Source organism: Lactuca sativa, chromosome 3, assembly GCF_002870075.4.
Source record: "Lactuca sativa cultivar Salinas chromosome 3, Lsat_Salinas_v11, whole genome shotgun sequence".
NCBI classification, from domain to species: Eukaryota; Viridiplantae; Streptophyta; class Magnoliopsida; order Asterales; family Asteraceae; genus Lactuca; species Lactuca sativa.
Window position 1 is genome coordinate 60,723,262 of NC_056625.2, and position 17,465 is coordinate 60,740,726.

Sequence of the window (17,465 nt, forward strand, 5' to 3'; positions counted from 1 at the left end):
GTTCATATTTCCTATGCTTGTTTAGTGCTTTGATCATGAGTTTGGTACTTTAATAAGCAATTGTTGGTTTATTTCTTTGGTTTATCATTGAATCATTGAATTTACTTAGAACAAGAGCTTTATGATGGTATAAATCATCTCTAGTTTATGAATCATAACTCCTTTATGGATGTGTAAGCATTGACATCCTCTAGGAATTGGGGATTTCTTCATTCTTAAGGCTAATCAACTTCTTGGGTTCAATTGCTTCAATTGGGTCTTTGATTTTGATTAAGAAGGTGTGTTGTGGGCTTCCCCAACCTCCATACTACCTATGAGAAATCTTGGCATATTATGCTTCATGATTGCTATAACCAATTTGGGATGAATGATAAGCTTAATGTTAAATCCTAATGATAAACACACAAATGTTCATTGTGTTGAATTGCCTTGGTTTACCAATTGTCTCCAATATTTGAGCATCTCACTTTCTTGCTTAATTGCAAGTTTTTAATTATTCAAGTCTTTTAGTTTTCAAGAAATCATAACACCCCCTTTTTAGTTTAATTGTAGTTAATTAGTTTATTTACAATAGTTCCTTTAGATTGCATTGGTGATTGAATACAACCATTTCCCTGAGGATCAATACCCCTTTTTACCATTATATTACGTTTTATTTGCAAACAAAGGGTGTAATTTTCTTGGTGGACTTGACACCCCACCAATCATCGACAAACGCATGTTGTCGTTTCTTCCTCACGTCTCTCCACCGTCGGCTCCATAATCAATCGATGTCGTCGGTGCTTACAGTGAGAATCTGCTCGTTATTTGTATAGTCGGTGGACCCGATTCGAGTTATTATGGGACAAATCAAATTCTTCATCATAGAATTGGGTTGCCGGATTTTACACAGGAAATGCAGTGTTTTCAAACTGTCACTTGTGCTCAGGTATGCTGATTTTAATTTCCAAGGCCTTTGTATTTCATTGATTTTGAAATTAAGTAACAGTGATTTTTATTTGATCTTGTTATATGATATTGATGGATTTATGATGAATGAAACAACAAGCAGTAGTGAATAACTTGGAAGATGCACGTGAATAAATTGGAAGATGTACATGAACAAATTGGCATTGCAATTTCAACTGCGTTGAAAGAAAGCAAACTAGTGTACATCAATGTAAGTTGTAATCTGCCTAGTATTCCTCATCCTACATTTGTCAGAGAACCTGTTCCTTATTTTCATCTATCAATGTAAGTCTTATGAGTTATGATCCATTAACATATTTGGATTTTTTGTTTACAAACAATAACATTATGTCATGGCCTCCATGTGTTTGATAAAATGTCTCAATGAAAAAATCGTTAAAAATCTTTAATGTTTTTACTTCACTTTGTTCCTTATTCTTTTCAGAACTATATAACTTAATTTAGATTGGGTTAGATGCCCTTTTCATAACAATAGGTTGATGCTAGTTTCTTATTTCATCAGAGTTTGCAGTTAAATACATTGAGCATATCAAGAAGAAACACAGGGAGCCCGAAGAATGCTAGTTCCTTATTTTGTCAAAATAGGTTGATGCTAGTTCCTTATTTTGTTTGTTGTGTATATTCTTGATAATACAAATTCTTTAAGAATATTCTTGCAGAATAGTGTATTTTGTAACAATATTATTGTTGTATTCTAATAGAATTATAGTTAATTATTTGTATGTTTAATGTGCAGTTGTTACAAGTGTATCACTACAAATTACTTGGCAATGAATTTCTGGTAGAAATGGCTTCAAGAATGGCTTGAAGACCTGATGGGAAAGGGTTGAAGAATGAATTAAACAATGATCACAACCATTGTTTAAGAATGTTGTTATTTTTTAAGAATTATACTAGTTATTCTTTTAGAATGTTTGTTATTATTCAATGAATCACAATCATACAATGTAATTATTTGTATATTATTAGTTCAAGAATCGATTTTGTGTAGTTTTCAAAATGTATTTACGAGTTTATGGTTGGCATTCTGTCATTCTGACAGAATAAAATCAAAAAATATATTTACTAGTGTATGGTTAAAATTCTATCATTCTGACAGAATAAAATCAGATTTTTAATTTTAAATTAATTTAAAATATTCAGATTTTTAAAAATAAAGGAATTAATTATCCCTAAAAATCCGAAAATTTCCTTTTTAAATATAGGTTAATTGACTAAAATGTCCTTATGCTCACATTTGTGTGATTATATAGTACATGTTATCCTATTATACTATCATAGACCTTCACATCATGACCTTTGATTATATTCCATCCAATGGTCCAGATCTGAACATTCTGACACACAATAGTTACTAGAAACAAAATAATCTAACCCTATATATATATATATATATATATATATATATATATATATATATATATATATATATATATATATATATATATATTAGGGGTGTCCAAATAACTATTCTATAGGCCAAGCCAACGAAGGATTCCCTGAAACATAATGTAACATAACACGAATATTCACATTAATAGTAAATTCTGTTTAGCAACACAGCTACAATATCGAGGAGATTTTATCATTGAATAAATCGTAAATGTTATATTCTTGATCTCTTGTATTATATGGTTATAGATATCCTCTATTGATTTTGATGTACTTAAATTCCCTTTAACAATTTCATCATCTTCATTTTCTACTTATCTAGAGGCCTATTTACAACAGATGTTGTTTTGAAGGAAGCCTCAAGTTCTTGAGCTTCTCGTCGAAGAGATGAAACTGGGTAAAACTCCCATGACCTACATGTTCCCTAAAATAGAGAATGACATATAATTTGGTTGTTATCTGATAGAATTAATAACATGATTATAGACATCTACGTTAATGATAACATGTTACATCCAAAAGTAAAAGACTAAACCTCAAAAAGAGGTTGCGGCACAACTTGTTGCTCGTTTACCCGCAACGTCTATGTAAATCTTTTTTATGAATTTTGTAATGAAAAAGACTAATACTCAAAATAAAATAAAATAAAATAAAATAAAATAAAAAGTAGAAGACGATTACAATCAGAAATTCCCTATTTGATAAATGTAAGTAAAGCATTGTCCAATTGTTTTAATTCTATATGATCACCACACTAAGATTATCTATCTTAAATTTTATATATGTTTGCTAAAAACCAACTTTCTTGTAGTTACATTGGAGCAGTTTGTTAAAATGGTTTTGAAAATTTTTAAATAATATTGAACACGTACTAGTATGGTATAGTACAATTGGTATAATCCAAAATGACCACACTAAGATTATCTCAACTATTCATATTCATGGTACTTTCTGTACATAACTGTGATACCAAAGGGAATTTATCTTTGGATGCACCAAAAGGTATAAGATGCGGAGTATCCAAATTAAATTTATAGAAATTTACAAAAATTGATTCATTTGATAGTTTCGCATTCTGGACTTTGTAGCAACTAGATGCCTATATATACCCATATTCGTTTTGTATGGAAACTCAACTTATTGAGCTTCTCCCCAATTTTTATTCAATACTCGTGCTCTCTGCCATCAAATAGTTTTAATTAATTTCGAAGTTAGATTTTCATTGTGATCATGGGCATACACAGATTTCCAAAAATCTTGCGTGGCAAGCTGGGAATAATGCCAAGATATCATTCAACCTCAGCAGCCATTAATGATGTACCAAAAGGTTGTATCAACGTATATGTTGGTGAAGGCTCAAACAAGAGATTTATAATTCCCATAACATATCTAGAACATCCTTCGTTTCAGACCTTGCTGAAGCTATCGGAAGAAGAGTTTGGATATGATCATCCTATGGGAGGTCTAACGCTCCCATGCAAAGAAGAGACCTTCATTGAACTCACACATGATATAGCAGAATTTGTTGAAAGAAGATGATTTAATTTGCGTTGTCATCGTAAACAACTAGAAGCTTTGATTTTTGGGCCTTGTAATTACCAAGCATCTTGGCAAAAGCATACTAATTTCTAGCTAGCTAGATTACATTGCTATATCTATGGGTTGAAATTTGATAAGAGGATTCCTTTATTTCCCCCGGTTATATATTGTCCAATAGGCAACATTGGCTAGCGATTGCCCATCAATCTTTCCATCCCCCACGTCACGTTAAAAGTTGCAAGAAAATTGTGGTTTAATACACGAGCTCTTGTGGAAGAAGATGCCTTGATCTGATTGTGAAAATTGCAACACAAGCCTTTTTAATGCGTTGCTATTATAGCGATAGCACCAATAAATTTGATACTAGTGCTCATACACGCTTTATGCTTGGGTATTCAAACCTATATAAGGATATAAACCTAGCATTTTACCAGTAGTGTTATTAGTCATCTTAATTTCTATGGCTATTTTTAATTGGGGTGATATGAATGAAACACTTCACGACGTTGACCGAAATATTGTACAAGTAAAAAAGGTATGCACTCAGACACGAGATTATATGTTCAGAGATTGAGAAATCTGTTTTTTATAGGTTTAATAAGAATTAATAAATGGAAACGAATTTGCCAATTTTGTTTTAACACCTAAATGTAGAGGTACACAAACAGTATTTTTTTTTTTTTTGGAAATTGGATCGGTTTTAATACCAGTTGGGTTTAAGTCAACAAACTCAAAACCGGTTTAAGCTGAAACCTGATCAGATTGAAACTGTATACAAACCGGATCAAAACCCCACTTGTGATGCACTAAATCCGCCACTGTTTGTGTCTTGATTCTCGTTACAGGGGACATAAAGAAGAAGAAATCCCACTCTAATGTGCTTTCTGCAGCTACTTGAATATAAACAATACACAAAACACAAAGTTTAAAAAGACACATAAAGCTGAAAATAGCTAAGTTAAAAACACACAGGGGACAAAAAAGTTACCTGGGAAAAAAACTACCCTCACTTGGATTTTCTGAATTTGCTGTTTGTTGCCAAGATTGCTGTGGGGAGTGTTTTCCTTATATTGACCATTTTACCCTCACTTGGAGTTTCTGGTGTCCTGATATTTTGGTGCCTCTGCTTGAAGTTTGCTTACAATAGAAAGTATATTAACTTTCTTGTTGCTTATTATATTAACCTCCATGTTAAATATTTATGCATCAAAGCATGTTTATGTCCAACCGGTCCCAAACCTATTTTAATGGATAGAACTTTAAACGGGTCCAAACCGACAAATAGGTCTGTTTGAAACCGAACCGATTTCATCCAAACCGGTTTCGATCATGAACCGGTTTTTTGTGCACCGGTTTTTTGTGCACCTTTACCTAAATGGGTGTTTGGATAGGCCCATCCCAATAGGCCCTCAAGACAATTGGGGACCAAAATTACTTCTACATTTTAAAGTATTTATCAAGGTGTCTTTTGTCTAGTTAGCATGTTTGGGATTATTTCTCAAAGTATTTATTGGCTTTTTGAAAAGTTAGGAAATCATAGTTTCTTGGAAAAACCCTTTTTTGCCTATAAAGTTTGTGTTTTTGCAAAACAATTTGTTAACTTATTGGCTTTTTGAAAACCCAATAAGCTAATAATTCATTTTAAAAAGAACTCCCAAACACCCACTTGGTAAAGGCGTTTTTCTTTCATCTAGACAAACATAAAGTTCGATTCCTCTTATTACCACTTTTCAAGATACTAACCCAAAAGACTAATAATAACACAATATTTCATAAGATATAATAGTAAAACAAAAATAACAATTTAATGTCCGCCTTTTGGTTCATAATTTTTTTTCTAAAACATTTTAAATTCTAAAATAATTGATTTAAAAAAGAAAATATAGTAAGTTATTCAACAAAATATGTTGTCTCTTGAATCGGTAATATTTGGCTTAATAAATAGTTTTGTTTTTATACAAATATGTCACCGTTATAAAATATGACAAAATATATAAAACTTTTAATAGATAAATTTAAAAGGTCAAAACAATTATTTTATTTTTTAGGAAAATTGTTAGTGTAGCCCAACTATCTTTCGTATATTATTTTAAATGGTCCATCATGACTATTTTTTGCATTTAAAGGGCTTGTACTTGTAATTTTATGGTTTAAAATGTCACATTTTAACATTTGAAAGGTTCGACTGGTGATAACCATCCTACTAGGATCTTTGTTTATGCCACGTCATTGCCAAGTAGATTAAAGATGTCATGCCATTGCCACATGTGCGTGAGTAGATTAAAGATGTCATGTCATTGCCACATGCAATAGAGATCAGATAAACCTTTGAGTAAAAGACTCAACCCTAGAACGGTTGGACTCAAACGAGAGCTTCACAATAGGGCTAAATCCATCACTCTGAGATTATTTAACATGTGCAACATGTGACTTAGCATATTCATTTAGTAGCTGATCCACATCACTAAGAGTCTCATAAAGCACAAAGTAAGCGACATTCGCACAACGGAAAAATATAATCAACGCATTACTAATCAATCCATTATATCCAATTATTTGAAAACCATAATAGCATGTAATTCTAAAAGCTCACAATCAGGCATATAAAGACATCTCTCCTAACATGAAATCCTGAGTAGATCCTTAGCCCTAATCTAACATGCAATTCTCAAGTTTTTTGCAAAAATGTGGCAGTTTTGATAAAAGTTTGTAGAAATTGAGCTCTTTTAATTGTTTTTGTAGAAATGGGTTCTTGGCCCATAAACTCAATACGTAAATGAAAGGAGCCCTTACAAACTTACAACATTAGTCCTTTGTCTTTTAAAATATGTTAAAATTTTATCCTTTTATATTTTTGGAAGATGAGCATGATTCGAAGTTGCAACTTCAGATCTGGACACCTCCAGGCCCCTTAAGTCTAAAGACTTAAGCTTTATCAAGCTTTGGCCATCCTCCATACCCTAAACCTCTTATTTAGCTTAGTATTGGTGTTTTGATCCCTTTGATGCCTTACATGCACGTAAAGTTAGCAACTTTACGTGGTATCTTAGTCCTAAGAGGCTAGATTTGTAGTTTGGGGCCTTAGAGTCGACTGGAAAGGACTAAACACGTTAAGATAGGAAAACTAAACGAGTTGCTTAGCCAAATCGACGAGTTGGATAGGATTTACCCGCCTTCTGGATATTGATTGAACTCGACAAGTGGGTGAGATGACTCGGCGAGTTGATTAGGGTTTTCCCGGTCTTCTGAACACCGAAGAACTCGACGAGTTGTCCCGAGTTTTCCACGACCTTCTGAGATATGAAGGTACTCGACGAGTAAGTAGAAGAACTCAACGAGTTGGGTCAACATGGACTGTTGACCTTGACTGTTGACTTTAACTTTGACCATGGTTGACCAAGTTTGACTTCTAGGGTTATTTTGGTAATTTGGGATTCTAATGTAATCAGTTATATGGTGGTCACATGCAGTTGAGTTTGGAGCTATGAGTTGAGATTCGATTTATCGGTTCAGCACTACTTGAGAGGTGAGTTTTCCTCACTATACTAACAAGGTCGAAGGCACCAATGACAGCCCTTTTGGATTGTTATCCTGGTTATCGCATGATGATATGCTTGCTGATCTGTTAGATCTGTATCCTGGTATATAGGATGATGTTATGTTTAGTGACCTATTAGGTCGGTATCCTAGTATATAAGATGATGCTATGATTAGTGATCTGTTAGATTGGTTTGACTGTTTGTACATGCTAGCATTTTATTATTTATGTGTTGATTGTATACTTGGGGGGTGGGTTCAGGCGGTCCTGCTTTGTGCTGTAGGCCAAGATACCCAGGGCGGTCCGGATAGACTAAAGGCCCAATGGGGCATACCAGTCGGGCCGAAGGCCCGGAGAACGGTCAAGGCATGCTGAAGGCTTGGTAGGGCGGACCAAACATGTTGAAGTTTTTGAGAGTGGGTCAGATAGACTAAAGGCACGATGAGGGCGGTCCAGTCATATTGTAGACTCTATACACATGTTATTTGTTATGATATCTTTCTGGTTTGTATGGCGTTGGTATTTTGGGGGAACTCACTAAGCTTCGGGCTTATAGTTTTTGATTTTGTTTCAGGTACTTCGGATGATCGCGGGAAGGCGAAGGCTTGATCGTGCACCTCCTCACATTTTATGATTTTGATTTTCTGGGATACTCTGATATGAAACTATTTTGAAAACATTTTGTAATAAATAATGGTTTTTGGATGCTTGAAAAAGTTTTAATTTTTTATGAATTTGATGGATGTTACACATAATACCCATATCCAAAATGGGTTAAATCTTTTCCTCCCCAAGGCCCGAAGCCTTATGATAACAAATGATCGGGTCACGGCTGCGAATAATGAAGCGATTCAAAACCAAGTGTTACAATTTCTTTCTTAAGTTGCATGACCATTTGACGTGCAGGATGTTGAACTCGGTGATCGCCAAGAAATGGAAAATTTAGGAGATGTAGAATTTTATTGTAGGCTTTTAATGATTTTTTCAAGATTTATATAACTATTGTCTTTAAATTGTAATTGTAGTTCTATGAATTTATTTACCATTTCTAGTAGTTTACTTTTTTTATGAAATTTTTTTAATTTTGGTTTTATTTTGTTTTTAAATTAGTAATTGTTTAATTATTTTTTTAACAAAATTAAATAAATTATGTGGGTTAGGAGGGATGAAAAGAATGAATTTACAAAAGTTATAGGATGACTACCGGGATGGAAATGAGACAAGTCACGGGAGGCTTATTTATGGTTAACATGTTGCTTTTGATTAACTCACTGCAAAACATAATTCTAAGTTTCTAACCATTCCAAATCTTACCTTTGTTTGTTTGATGTTTGAAGATGGAAATCCTACCATGTTCGTATTGAATTTTATCATGGTGGGAAGTTCACCAAAATTTGAAGTATCATATATATTGATGGGTTTGTGAGATATTACGTTAACTTGGTAGACATAGATGAATTCTCTTGAATGGACTAGACTCTATTGTGACAAAGTACTTCACTTACATTGCTCCACCTGTCATCTACTACCGCATTTATTTTCCCAATGGAGACTAAGATTTTGGACTTCGTGTATTATCTGATGATAATGATGTGTGTAATCTTGCTTGGTATGCAAGTGTGAACAAACTTATCGAAGTCTATAAAAATATTAACTTGCACGCTAAAAGGGTTTCGTTTTAATGGAAGTATTAGGTTATCCGGTATGGTGCTCCAAACCACGCGTGAGATCCTATGTGGCAACCCAGAAGACCCTTGAGCACCGCCCCAAGCACCGATGGGGTTGGCTGTAGAGTGGTCATGGAGACGGACGAAGACGATGCATTTGATAGGTTAGGCAATCTGGTCCCACATATTTTCTCTATTTCTCTCTTTTATTTTTGCCTCTTCACTACCTATCCATCCACATGTGAACACCATTTCCACAACCTAGTGGATTAGTTGTGGAATGGTAAATTACCTACGTGGCCTCATCTTCATTCATACATCACGCGTGAGGATACCCCTCATGTAGCACCCGGTTCCTGGTATGCATTTCATTCAAGTGTTTTTCGCGATTTGGACTAAGACTCGGCGAGTTGATGGACAACTCGTCGAGTAGTAGCGACTTAGACCCGGGGGTTAGGTGGCGAACTTGTCGAGTCGGCGGCATGTCTCGACGAGTAGACTCTGGTTGGAAAAAACCCTAATCCAAGGGTTTGCACCCTATTTAAATGTCTTATTCAGCCCCCCTCATCCCTTATGCTCTCAGAACCCCCTCGCATCAAACCCTAATCGTTCTTGGTGAAGATCTAAGGCCTTTTGGTGATTCTTGGTGGTTTGTGGTGGCAAGAAGGAAGGAGAAGCTTGAGGAATCAAGAGGTTGGCCAGATGAGTCGAACTTGTGCATCATCTACAGTTCTTGGAAGGTATAAAGTCGACACCTTGCTCCTTCTTGTATTAGATCCCATGCATACACGTAAAGTTCATAACTTTACGTGCTAGATCGATCTTAGGAGCCTAGATCTATCATTTGGTCAAGTGTTGTACATCAGAAATCGAGAAATAAGACTTGGACAACCTCGACTCGGAGAGTTGTTCTTGGGACACAGTGAGTCTGAGGCTTGACTTCCCTTTTCTGTTAGGGTTCAAATGAACCATGTGAGTGTTAGAATGGCCTTAGAAGGGTCCGGGGAAGTGACCCAAAGCATTGGACTTAGCCATAGACCTGGAGTTCATAGGACTCGACGAGTGCATGAGCAGAATCGGCAAGTCCAAGGCAATCTCCCAACTATTGAATATGAACTCGACAAGTTGTTCATACAAATCGGCGAGTCAAGGTCAGGACTTGTTTGTAGGACAAGTATGAAGTCGACGAGTTGTTCATGCAACTCGACGAGTCGGATGAAGGTTTATTCAAGGTTGTATTAGAAGGAGAACTCATCGAGTCATTGCTAAACTCGACGAGTAGAAGCGTGAAGAAGGACAGATGAAGGGTAGGGACTCGACGAGTTGGAGGCCTAACTCGGTGAGTCAGGTCAACTAGAAGTTGACTTTGACTTTGACTTTGACTTTGACTTTGACTTGGTAAGGGGTAGAATAGTCATTTTATCCTAAGAACAGTTATCAGTGTCTGACTAAGTGTTTTATGGGAATTATAGCCATAGGATCACCGGAGCAGTAGTCAGACATCTGTCAATCAGCTTTTTAGCAGTCAGCCTTACGAGGTGAGTTACCTTCCAGTAAGGGTGGGTCTAAGGCACCAATGTCGGCCCACCAGTATGTGATTATGGTTGAGATGGTTATCTTTGTGATAATTGTCTAGTTGTTATATCTGTGTTGAGAATGTGTTTAGTAGTAGTAGGGCACGCTAGCCCTGGTTACCGGTTGAAAAATACCGAAGGGGTGGATAAAACCCATGCATGTATAGTAGTATGATTATGATATGTCATTATGTGACTCAGTATGCTTGTGTATGTTATTGTGAAACCAATATGTTATGACCTGTAATATGTAATAGGGATAGGGGTGAAATAGTCCCCAGATACCGGTTGAAAGATACCGAAGGGGAGGTTAGTTCCCAGATACCGGTTGAAAGATACCAAAGGGGAGAGTAGCTCCCAGTTACCGGTTGAAAGATACCGAAGGGAAGGATAGTTCTCGGTTACGGGTTGAAAGATACCGAAGGGGAGGGTAGCTCTCGGTTACCGGTTGTAAGATACTGAAGGGGAAGGTAGCTCCCAGTTACCGGTTGAAAGATACCGAAGGGGAGGTTAGCTCCTGGTTACCGGTTGAAAGATACCGATGATTATGTGCTATGGGTATGATGGGGGAATTCACTAAGCTTCGTGCTTACAGTTTCAGTTTTGGTTTCAGGTACCTCTTCGTCCAAGGGGAAGGAGCCGGCGGTGTAGCAACGCATCACACACACACACATGTTTTCCGCATGGAGCTTCCTGGGAATGTACTCTGATTTATTTTCCTTTTGACAAATGGTTTTTATGGGGACATGTTTTGGATTATCGACACATTGGTTGTGACATGAAATATCATTATGAAAGTTTTTATTACGATGGTTTTATGTTACAATTTATTTAAAAATAAAATTTTTGGCCTTGAATTTTGGGATGTTACACCTCAGCCTTATAGTCTTTGCATCTTTATAAGTCATAAGCTGTTTTAAAATTTAGGAAAATGTTCCGTATGAAAAATGACTTTTTGAGGGTGACAAAAAAAACTATTTCCAAAAGTGTTTATTAGTTTCGTTGTATTGTAGTCTGTCTCTATAGTATTTATAGGTATCTACTACCTTGAGTGTATGAGCAACCACATCGGTGCATGTTTAAGATCTTGCAAAAAAATGTCAACTCAATATAAGTCATTAGTGTTAGGAAAGAGAAATTTGTGGGCCTATTTAACATAACAATATTTGATTGGTTATAGTATTTAAATATGATTGTTATATTAAAATAATAATATAAAATCACTTACAAGACTTGCAAGTCTTGCAGATATAGAAAGAAGAAATCCAAATGGCATTAAAAACTAGCTTAGTGGCATTGCAATTTGTTTTTGAAAGACCCGATGTAGAGGGTCTAATGTTCGTTGCTAGCCTATAGCAACGAAATTTTGGTCAATTAGATACTATATACTCCCTCCATCCCAAAATTATTGTCCATGTTTGACTTTTGAGGTTTTTCCATGTCAACTTTGACCATAAATAACTTTATTTGTATGATATAATTGTTGATGAAACTTATAACAATGAAAATACATTTAAAAAACAATCTATTCATATATCTTGCATAAAAAATTATATAACAAAAATTAAATTATTTAAGGTCAAAGTTGAACAAAAGAGACTTAAAACGTCAAACGTGGACAATAATTTTGAAACGAAGGGAGTAATTCTTACACTAATCTGCGTAATTTTTAAATCTTTTTGATGGATTAACCATGGCCTTATAACCTTAGCTAATCGGTTAGGTTGGCTTTAGAAATCAATTATTAGTATTTGTGTGAGATCCATCGCTAACATGTCACTAATGTTGCAGAAATTAATTGCAACAATAAGCCAATAAAAGAATAGAACCAATAACATTTAAACAATTCTAGTTAATTGTGTTAGAACTAAGCCTGCACAGATGGGCGCCAAAACACAACACACAATTGCTGTCAAAAGATGATAAACAAAACAGTGGTGTCTGGGACTAACTTTCTGTGTTTTTCCATTGCAGACTACCAACGATTACAAGAGTTTAAATGCTAAAAAGATACCAAAAAACTAGGACCATTACTACCACCTATTCAGTAACAAAACATTATTTATTTGACCCCTAAAACTATGCAATACCAAAGCAAAAACACTAAACAAATAAGACTAAAATACCCCTAAATAAAACATGTGGCTTTGACCTAATTCTGATTAACACCAACAAATGTGAATTCATATAGTATATTAGCGGTCTCCAACTAACTTTTCCATAGGCCAAGCCTAGAAAGGATTCCCTTAAACAGAATGTAACATAACACGAATATTCACATTAACGGTAGATTTTGTTTAGCAACACAACTACAATATCAAGGAGATTTTATCATTGAATAAACCGTAAATGTTAGATTCTTGATCTCTTGTATCATCTGGTTGTAGATATGCTCTGTTGATTTTGATGTACTTAAATTCCCTTTAACAATTTCATCATCTTCATTTTCTACTTATCTAGAGGCCTATTTACAAGAGATTTTGTTTTGAATGAAGCCTCAAGTTCTTGAACTTCTCGTTGAAGAGATGAAACTGTGTCAAACTCCAATGACCTACATGTTCCCCAAAATAGAGAATGACATATAATTTGGTTGTTATTTGATAGAATTAATAACCTGATTACAGGCAACTACGTTAATGATAACATGTTACATCCGAAAGTAAAAGACGATTACAATAAAAAATTTCCTGTTTGATAAATGTAAGTAGAGCATTGTCCAATTGTTTTTATTCTCATATGATCACCACACTAAGATTATCTATCTTAAATTTTATGTTTGCTAAAAACCAACACTACTAGAAAATTAGGCATTACCGACAGAATTTCAGCGACGGAAAAATTCGTTGGGAATAGCAACGGAATACCGACGGATTTCTGACAGACGAATAGTTAGGATATTAGTGACGGTATTGCGACGGTTTGGCAACAGTATAAACTCCGTTGGTAATCTGTTACAAAATACCGACGGTTTACCGACGGAAAACAACAAATTCTTAATTCAGCCGCTATTTCGTTGGTAAAATAAACACTTAATATTTATAAACTGTGGGGCATTTTGGTAAATATACAAATAGAAGGTTGTTTAAGGGGGGTGTATATCGGCTTAACCTAAGCTGGTTCAAAGCAGGGATCCCCTTCACGACGACCTCACGTCACCACCATCATTTGAAAAACGACATAACCCTAGCCGCCATCGCCGGAGGTTGTGTTTCACCTTCACCGGAACCGAGAACCCTGACTCCGTCGCTTGACTCCGCCATCACTCGACTAAGTGATTCCTCATGTCCGCCTCCTATTCGACGTTCCGTTGCACCAAAGCCACCGTCTGCCGCCGACTATTGCTTCCGTTTCACCGACATCTACCTCCGACAACAGTCAATCTTACTGACATTCATCAATTACAGGTTTGTTTCATTACCTGAATATTTAGGTCATGTTTACTATAGTTCGTAATCGTATGAGTTGCTCTAGATCTTCAACTAAAGTATAATTACCGGTAATTCCTCATAGTCCGCATCGAATTTGAATTGGGGGATGTGGTTTGACTTCAGAACTCAAAGATTATGAATCTAGCTCTGCATAGCTTCTGAGCATATCAAATTTGAACTTCAAAACGTGGTTTCTTGATTAAATATGAACAGGCGTATGAAAAATTAAACATTCTAGGACTAATGACATCACGAGCGATAGGGAGAAGACTCCATCATGGAGATGTCGGCGGTAAAGAAAACATGAGCATTTAATAGGTGCAGATTTGGATGAACTACATGAACCTTTACTTGGGAATAAGGATGACAACAAGCCTAACCGGTTAAAGGTGCTTTCATGATTCCATTTTCCCAATTTCCTTTACATCACAATATAGACTATGATATTATTATGGGTATCTAATCTTTGTGTTTTAGGTACAAACGTATGAAGATGTTTTGTATGATGAAAAAGGAAAAGAAATCCTCCACTAGGCATTTCTATTCTCTAATATAATTTTAGAATGGGCACAATGGTTAGGTATGACTTGTTACTTAAAGAATCCCTCTTGGTTTATTTTATTGTAATGTTAAGTTTTAATTGATGAGAAATTCCATTTTGTTTCTTGTAGCAAGAATTATAATAGGATCCGGAACATTTATTGCACAGATTTTGACTTTGCCTTCAACATTTGGAAGTGGACCAACAAAGAAGTTTCTTCCACCGTTACTTACTCCATTACAGGTATGAACCTTGACGTAAGTAAAATACAGAATTGTAAATATGAAAATATATTAGAATACTCAAATTACCACTTATCCATGCTTGCTTTACTATCTTTACAACTGGATAAATATCACATTCACAGATTCACTAGTAATATTTTCAACTTAAAATAGTGACATGGACTTAGGCTTCAGGCTAGCTTCGAGTGTCTCAGGCTTAACTATTTTTTATAGGGAATACTACTACTATGGCTCACTTTTTGAACTTTATTCCTATTTCTACACACTCTCTAAACTTGGTGTAAATCAGCCTATGGAATTGAGTCCGTTCTGGTATTTGCAATTCCATAACCGGAACGGGAACTAGATAAATTCATATTCTAAAATTGTAAACATGAAAAATGTCATTCTGAAAATATTTGATGCCCTACAAAAGTGTCAATTACCTAGTAAACGAAAAAACTAGAAGTCTATTTTCTTGTAAACATAAATATACCATGGAACAATTAAAATATTAATACTTATTAGTTATTAACTTTACACAGGTGAGGCTTTTTGATTTTGAACCTTCAATTTAAGATTTTTTTTGGAAACGGATCAATTTAAGATAATGTATTAGTATTTATTACTTTTACCATAATGTATCAAACAGTAAATTACATTTTTGGTCCTCATTTAAGGTCCTTGTAACTTTCTGGTCCTCCCTGTTATTAAAAGCAAGTCCTTCATGTTGTTATAGCATTGTTATTATTATCATTATTATTAGTATTATGATTATTATGATGATTGATTAATAAAAAGAGTTGCATATAAACGGTTTTTTAATGGAAATAAAAAACAAAGAAACTGCATCGCTTTTAATAACAAATAAATGATCCCATTTAATTAATGGATAATTAGCATGAATTAGTAGATATGCCACAAATATTTATTCAAGAGGTATTTTCTTTATTGATGTTGTGATTGTTTGTTGTATAGGATGCAAAGTTGTCCCTGGTGGCTGTTTGGTGTTCTTCCCCGGTTATGTTGTTGATAAAATTGTCTTAGCAGGCCCACCACTTGTGAAGGTAAGTTTAGCTTGGATATTTGTTATATTTATGTTTGGTTTTTATATATTTATCTAATATTACTAATTTCCAGGCTGATACTACTGGTAAAGAAGTATCCTTTGAAGATCTTGGAGGTGCAAATGTCCATAATTAGGTGTTTTAGACTTTCTTGCTCATGGTAGAGAAAATGTCCATAAATAGCAACTTACTTTACTCTCACTACCAATATTGTCAACATACTTTACTGTTTAATGATAATCCATGTTCTTATAATAATTAGAAATTTAGCATCCTCATCAATCTCTCAATGTCTCAATGCTACTGTAATACTGATTACAAAGGTGTGTGCCACGTTACAAGGTCATTGTAGGCCTGGAGGGGTACACACAAATTAATTAAATTCAATTTTATATAAGTAATTAGACATGTTATATTAGTTAACTTTGTTCATGGTTTGTATTCAGGTCTTACTTGGTACCGATTCCCACACGTGTACTGCTGGAGCATTTGGCCAGTTTGCTACCGGAATTGGAAACACTGATGCCGGATTTGTGTTAGGAACCGGAAAGCTATTGCTTAAGGTTTGAAAATTTTGTATCGTGTACTGGTTTTTTCTCTTGCCTTTTATCATAGGTGGTGTTTGTTTGTTATGATGGAATTGGGGAAGGAATGGAATGATTCATTCCATTGGAATTATAAAAACTTTGTTCGCCATTACCTTGTTTATAGGTGCCTCCAACCTTAAGATTCGTATTGGATCGAGAAATGCAAGATTATCTTCTTGCAAACAATTTGATTTTACAAGTAAGATTCACTCTCAATAAGTGCTTGTTACAATTTACCAAAAAATTAATCTTTTAAACACAGCTTTAAACTTCCTATCTTGATTCACTAACCAGCTTTTTTTTGGAAAGGGAACTTCCCTAACGAGGGTTTCCGGGCCAGCTTTCGCGCACCGACTAATCCCCCGCTGCAGACATGAGGCTTTGCCTCATGCCCTGGAGTCACTGCAGGCGAACCTCCATGGCCACAAGGGATTAGTATCGAAAGTCTAACAGTAAGTTTTTAACCAATTTATACAGTGATGTGTTACTTTTAATATAAATAGGATATCAATTTTAAATTTTCTACAGGCGTTTGGAAAAAGATTGGCTTGTTTTGTGTCATCTAATTTTGGCAGAGGAACTGAAGCTTATATTATTTATGTTTAAAAAAGTTTATGTTTGGCATTTCTGAGTGTTGTGTTTTTCTATTACATTTTTGCCCAATTAATATAAAAGAATGTATTTTTATGTAATTATTATTTTTGATGGCTTAATGGATGTTGAATATTGAAAATTATTTATTTTTATATTTGTTGATTTTAAATATATTTTTATGTATATTTTTGTATTTTTTCTTTGTTGAATATGTAATTATTTTAATGTTTCATGAATTTATAATTGTTTTTTGATAATCTGTCACAAAAATCCGTCGCTAATCTGTCACAAAAATCCGTCGCTAATCCGTTAGTAAGCTATTCTGAGATTACGTTGGTAATCTGT

The 17,465-nt window shown here is 34.8% G+C and overlaps 1 non-coding gene across 9 annotated transcripts; it reads left to right on the forward strand.

Annotated features, from left to right (window-relative positions):
- The first annotated feature begins 13,774 nt into the window (after positions 1-13,774).
- LOC111877099 (uncharacterized) lies at positions 13,775-17,262 on the forward strand. 9 transcript variants are annotated; one of them, XR_002845286.3, is made up of 11 exons: positions 13,776-14,083; positions 14,321-14,496; positions 14,585-14,687; positions 14,779-14,891; positions 15,851-15,939; positions 16,013-16,099; positions 16,202-16,301; positions 16,386-16,502; positions 16,651-16,725; positions 16,836-16,978; positions 17,055-17,262. It is a non-coding gene; the product is annotated as an uncharacterized LOC111877099 (transcript). The 9 variants fall into 9 exon arrangements; XR_008230854.1 differs by having other exon boundaries at positions 16,013-16,075; XR_008230852.1 differs by having other exon boundaries at positions 16,013-16,301.
- The last annotated feature ends 203 nt before the right edge of the window (positions 17,263-17,465 follow it).